This window comes from Macaca thibetana, chromosome 5 (genome assembly GCF_024542745.1).
Source record: "Macaca thibetana thibetana isolate TM-01 chromosome 5, ASM2454274v1, whole genome shotgun sequence".
NCBI classification, from domain to species: domain Eukaryota; kingdom Metazoa; phylum Chordata; class Mammalia; order Primates; family Cercopithecidae; genus Macaca; species Macaca thibetana.
Window position 1 is genome coordinate 154,056,120 of NC_065582.1, and position 7,011 is coordinate 154,063,130.

Below are 7,011 nucleotides of genomic sequence, written 5' to 3' on the forward strand. Positions count from 1 at the left end.
TTTAAACTCTCATACCAGTAATGAAGTTATGCCTAATTCATAAAATGTATATTTCTGTTTAGCAAAACAAGTAGTATTGAGTTATTCTTTATATGGTTATAAGAATAGAAAAATATTTCTCTAAATAACTATTTTGACCATTAGATTATTTAACAGCTGCTTCTTGCTCTCTGGTCCTTTTATGTGAGGAGTCACTTCACGCACATCATTTTATAGCTTCCATTCTCTGCCTGTCCTTGAATTATCTGATTATATATTTGACAAGCATGCTTTGTTAACCTGAGTTTATCATTGTATTAGATTCGCCACTATGCTACTCCATGAAATAAACTAGCTTTCCCTAAACCTGTAACAAGGTCTGTATTTATACTCTAATCCATTTTGTAGGAATATTGTAAACAATCTAAATTCCCTTTGTGAAGTGTCCTTCCCTGATAAATCTTCCTTATTTCATTCTAAATTGCACAAATTAAACAGACATTTTATTTCTTCTTAATTTAAACAACGAGTCTCCTTGAAATCTGTAATCCCTTTCAAAAATATACCCTGACACTATGATTGCAGTTTTTCCTGACACAAAATATCACAAAGCAAGAGTTTATTTCAACACACATTGCTCAATTAATGTATATTTCTGTGCATTCAAATAATGATCTTGACTTTTCGTTGATTTTACGCTATTCTCATACTGTTCTTTTCTTTTTTTTAAGTACTTTCATTCACAAATACTTAATGGAATTTCTATTAGCTAAATAATAATATGCACATGAACTCCAAGTTATTGGGAACCTACATGCACACATTTTGCATATATAATAATTAATTCTCACACCACCCTAAAAGGCAGGTGGTATGCACATTTTCTACTTAATCTTAGTAGAAACTTAGTCTTCAAGAGCTGAAATATTCAACCCTTCATGACATACCTAATGAATGGCAGAGCCATGGCTGAAACCCATATTTGTTTGACTCCAAAGGTCATGTCTATCCCTAAGCATTTTTACACTTATTTACAGAAGAAAAACTTGTAATTGCATTTAGTTTGATGTAGTATTTTGCCTACTTTTTATTAATATACTGTATGTATCATTAGCAACTAACTATTAATTGGCAATTTTTAAGCTGGCACATGCTGATATACTCTGAAATGTTTGGAAATGAGGTGCTCTGAGACTCAACACTTTATTCCCATACAATTTTTTTCCAAGTACAAGGTCGTTCTGACACTATTCATTTTGCAAGAAGCAAATTTAAGAAGGCAATTTGCATATTTTCTGATTTATCTTAGAGTTAGAAACTCCCTACTGTTAGTGATTTAGAAAGTAGTTGTACCTCTTTGAAACTGTGCTTTACTTTATAATACTTTCTGGTATACACTTCCTGGTATATCATTACAGATAAATTGCCTTGTCATTACACATTTCAGGGGATAAAATAAAAATATGTAATAGGTGGCATGCACTGGCATAGATTCAGAAAAAGACAACGATGTTACACTCTAAAAAGAGTTTATACTTGCCTCCACCGATGAAAGTAAGTTAGTTTTCAATTAATTTAATTGAGAATCTTATTTTGAAATCGTTATCCTCTTTCATATACATCATCAAGATTGATATAACATTCTCTGAAAATAATTAAGAATATGTAAATACTACAAAAGGTAATTTATTAAATTCTGGATGGGTTAGATTTTCCTTTATTTTAAATGTATTAATCTGGAATAGATAATTAATGCTAATTTAGAATGGCAAGAATATGTGTTAACCAGTGATTTACCATGATTATCATTAACTTCTCTGTAATCATCATCAGCAAATGGGCTCTTGTGGTTTAGCTGGATGTAATGTATATTGTACTCAGCCATTGTGTTACGTTATCATGTGACACTATTGCAAACAATAACAATCCATATTATATATCAAAGTAACAACAATCTGATTTTTTAACCCTATTAAATGAAGAAAGTCTCCATGAAGAGATTATATTTTCTAATAACTTTGAAGATCATATTTTTTACAGTCTCTGGGATTAGGAAAAATAAAGAAAAATTATAACATCAATCTGATGACATATTTATAATTATAATCAATTATTAAGCCAACTAATTCCTAATATGTTTTAGAAAAGATTTCCATAGGTGACTAAAAAAATTACATACATGTTTGTAAAACTAGTGTAGAAATAACTAACTATGAAAATGACAGAACTAAAGGGATAAATGGTATGTTTAAAGGAATGCAGTGGCAATACAAGGAAGAAGCCACTTAGAGATAATAAAATACTTTTCATTGACATGATAATATTTTAGAACAGTAATATTAAATAGAGACTCCAAAGTGGCTAAAACTTAAAAAAGAATTGGAAGAGCAATGTTGCTCAAGTCAAAAGAGTTTTAAGATTGAGAGACTGGCCAATTTGGTCAAGTTTTTAAGAGAGATTATCTAAGATGTAGACGATGAAGTACATATTAAATGTAGCAATTGAGATGTGATTGGCAATATTTTAAAGCAAACTATAATGTGAGATGAAGCCACACTTCAAAGCCATAATAAATGAACAGGAGCTTAAAGGAAAAAATCCTAGAATGTGTAATTACTGCTGTTTTACAGTCTGGTTTTGAAGAGAAGAAAAAGACAGCTGCTACATATTAAGGAAGAATCAAGAGTAGACTATTTTTACATAGCTGAAACAAGTGGGAAACAAGTGTCCTTTTTTTTAAAATTATACTTTAAGTTCTAGGGTACATGTGCACAACATGCAAATTTGTTACATATGTATACATGTGCCATGTTGGTGTGCTGCACCCATTAACTCGTCATTTACATTAGGTATATCTCCTAATGCTATCCCTCCCTCTTCCCCCCACCCCATGACAGGCCCCAATGTGTGATGTTTCCCTTCCTGTGTCCAAGTGTTCTCATTGTTCAATTACCACCTATGAGTGAGAACATGTGGTGTTTGGTTTTTTGTCCTTGCAATAGTTTGCTGAGAATAATGGTTTCCAACTTCATCCATGTCCCTACAAAGGACATTATCTCATCTTTTTATGGCTGCATAGTATTCCATGGTGCATATGTGCCACATTTTCTTAATCCAGTCTAACATTGATGGACATTTTGGTTGGTTCCAAGTATTTGCTATTGTGAATAGTGCTGCAATAAACATATGTGTGCATGTGTCTTTATAGCAGCATGATTTATAATCCCTTGGGTATATACCTAGTAATGGAATGGCTGGATCAAATGGTATTTCTAGTCCTAGATCCTTGAGGAATTGCCACACTGTTTTCCACAATGGTTGAACTAGTTTACAGTCCCACCAACAGTGTAAAAGTGTTCCTATTTCTCCACATCCTCTTCAGCACCTGTTGTTTCCTGATTTTAAATGATCGCCATTCTAACTGGTGTGAGATGGTATCTTATTGTGGTTTTGATTTGCATTTCTCTGATGGCCAGTGATGATGAGCTTTTTTCATGTGTCTGTTGGCTGCATAAATGTCTTCTTTTGAGAAGTGTCTGTTCATATCCTTCGACCACTTTTTTGATGGGCTTGTTTGTTTTTTTCTTGTAAATTTGTTTGAGCTCATTGTAGATTCTGGATATTAGCCCTTTGTCAGATGAGTAGATTGCAAAAATTTTCTCCCATTCTGTAGGTTGCCTGTTCACTCTGATGGTAGTTTCTTTTGCTGTGCAGAAGCTCTTTAGTTTAACTAGATCCCATTTGTCAAGTTTGGCTTTTGTTTCCATTGCTTTTGGTGTTTTAGACATGAAGTCGTTGCCCATGATCACTTCTCGGCCTTTTGACTAAGATCAAGCGTAGGACATAGGTATGGACTAGTGTCCTTATAAATGTAAAGGAATGAATCAAGGAATACAGAATGATTAGACTATGGGAAAGACAAGAGAAAGGGCAGATTCAATGCTGGAAGCTTTAAAGAATGTGAGAGGAAATGACATCTAGGGCACAGGTCTGTAATGAAGACTCCATTCTCATGACACAAAGATGGTGACAACTGAGGTAGGAACACACACAACACATTTGCAGATAATACACAGGTGAATACATGTCAGATTCATTTTAGAAAATAACAGTAACTCGTTGGCACTGTGGAGATAGATTGAAATGAGATAATTTCTTTAAATGTAAATCCAGTAGGAGACTAATAGCTAGACATCATTCTGACACCTCTGAAAGAATGGACATCTCTTTCACTGCTACTCACCTTTGTAAGAAATATGTATTTATCCTTTCTGTAAGAAAATATTTTTTATCTATTTTTGATGGTATGGCAAATTTCAAATATTTTATAAATACCTGAGACATTTAGCTAGCAAACAATACTAGCCTTTCTTTATATCAATCATATACTCATAAGCAAGATGAGTAACTTATTACAGAAGGTTTATCTAAATCATTATTTAGAGAAAAATGTCTCATTAAAGTTATTTAAATAGATACTGAAAAGTTGAATTCAACTCCTTCATCGTAACACCTCACTTTCTATTATTTTCTCTTCAAATAAAGTCTTGTGTTAGATATTTTAAAGAATGATCATTTTTATAAAGATTCTCACATGTCATACCTTATTTTCCCCTTTTTTAACTGTATAATATGTTGAACTCACATTTCATGTATGTCAGAGATGTCTATGTTCTTAAAAAAACCTTAACATATATCGATATACCTTTCAACAATATTAAAGAGAAAGAAACAAAATAATCCCTAAAGAATTTGATAACATAGATTAAATTCCTACCAAGACATTGTATTGAGAAATTATCTGCTAGGTATTTGAATTTATATTAAATATAAAAATTTGAATAGAAATGTACTACTTAGAGAACTATTACCTCATTCATTGTTTTTCCCAAATGGATCCTCACCACAGATAATGAAATTGAAATTTGATTTCATATTTATTCATAGGTGACAGCAAGGACTTAGTTCCAGAATCAGACTTGAACCCCTTATTTTATTTCCAGAGACATTGCTAGAAAGCAAGTTTTGCTCATAGTCTTTATTAAACATTATAGTGTCATTGAATAGACAAGGTTTACTGTCAGGAAAATTGTTCTAAAAATATGTTAACATACATGTTTAGTGTAAAAAATAAGATTTAAAAATTATCTAGAAATACAGAAAAGAAGGTAATCACTATGACTTTGTCTTTGAATTAGTAGAAAAAAAGGATTCACAAGTGTCCCCAATTAAACTGAGATCAATAGAGATTGAAACTCAATTACGAATAAATTAGGACTGGAAAAAGAGGAGACAGATAAGGAAAAACAAAGAGCATAAGCACAAAAGCAGAAATAGTATAAGGTAACTAACACATGTATGTGGCATCTTCATGGATGACCTTTGAGGGTGATGCTTAGCTACAGGAAGAATATTTGGCTGACAAAAATCTAAAATACTATACCTTCCTTCCTGCTTCCCATTTGAAAAAAAGCATGACATGCCCTTGTCTCTTTCTATAAGGCCATCTCTAAACGATATCCCTCTGGCTAAAGATCAACCACTTCCAAAAAGGAGGATTCACAGAGTGCTTTCTCATGGAGAACTGGGCAGCTTCAAATTACTTTGAGCAAGTTATTTACTGCTATAAACCATATAAATAAGCAAAAATTTAATTAGTACATATTTTTCTAGAAAAGACATATAATAATTTGTGTATTTTAATTAAATTTTTAAGATATCTTTCTCCCCCAGTCTGGTACATTCTACCTTGAATCTGTGTGTGACAAAATGGGGTAGGCATAAGGAATGTTGAAGAGAATTTTGTCATTAAAACTATCAGTTTCAAAAACTTCACTCCTACTGAAGATTAGCTTGGGATGTTGAATTTTGTCATTTAAACCTGGAACAATTCAAGTTTCCTAGGACATATTCTGTTGTGTATTCATAATTATAACTGTGATTGTTAGAGAATTTGTGAGTGCATGTGGTATGTAAATGTGCATTGGTTGGCTATCATCTATCTATCAATTTTCTAACTATCTATCAATCAATCATCTAGCCCTTATCTATCAGAGACGAAAAGCAACAAAAGAGAATAGAGTGAATAAGGCTAATAGCTAGTTCCTCCCCTAACCCCCTACTCATTTCTTAATCTGAGGTCTTGGAAACTCATATTAGATTGCAAAACTATTTTATTATCTTAGGAATAATATTCGTAGCTTTTATCTGATTCTCAAAAACGTTTTCTAACAAGGGCTGAAATCCCTGTTTTAGTGTTATTAAAGGTATAAAAGTCAACTTCTTTAGCTAGGAGCACATACGTAATTTTGTTTCGTATGATCAACCTAAAATGATGATTAGAAAATATTGTATGTATTCTTGTTATGTAAAATAAATAGATTCAGGAATGTCATTTGTATATTTAGAATGAATTATTCCCCTGAGTTAAAATAACTTATCGAAGTAAACAGCATTTTTGTTCTTTAACCAAAACTGCAAATAAGAAGAAAAATAAAATAAAAAAGAAACTAAGTAAGCTTTCTGATAGCAAAATAGTTTCAAATTCCTTTAAGGTGTTACCTTTAGAATTCTTCTATGGAGGTGAAACATAAAGAACAGCCGTACCCAACTATTTACAGAAATAAAGCTGCCCTGTGTACATTATTCAAAGTCAGTTTAAAAGAGATAATTTCCACCAAGTTTAGTTCTTCGTAGAAGGTCTCCCTCTATTCTCAAATCAGATTGACTCTCTTCTTAAAAAGCAAAGCTTTTCAGCCTGGCAGATTTCATCCCCGGAGCTAAAGATCAACCACTTCCAATAAAAGAGGATTCACAGGAGTACTTTCCCATAGAGATCCAGGCAGCTTCAAGAGTAGTACTTCAAACAAGTAATTTACTTTTATAAACAGTATAAATAAAACAGAAAATAGGAAGACGTTCACAGACTTACAGCATTTTGCTTTTTTATAGCACTCTGGATATTTTATTTTATTTTATGCAGGAGGTCTGCAAGCTGTTAGAGTTGCATATCTCTGGGAGGTCCCCAAGCTG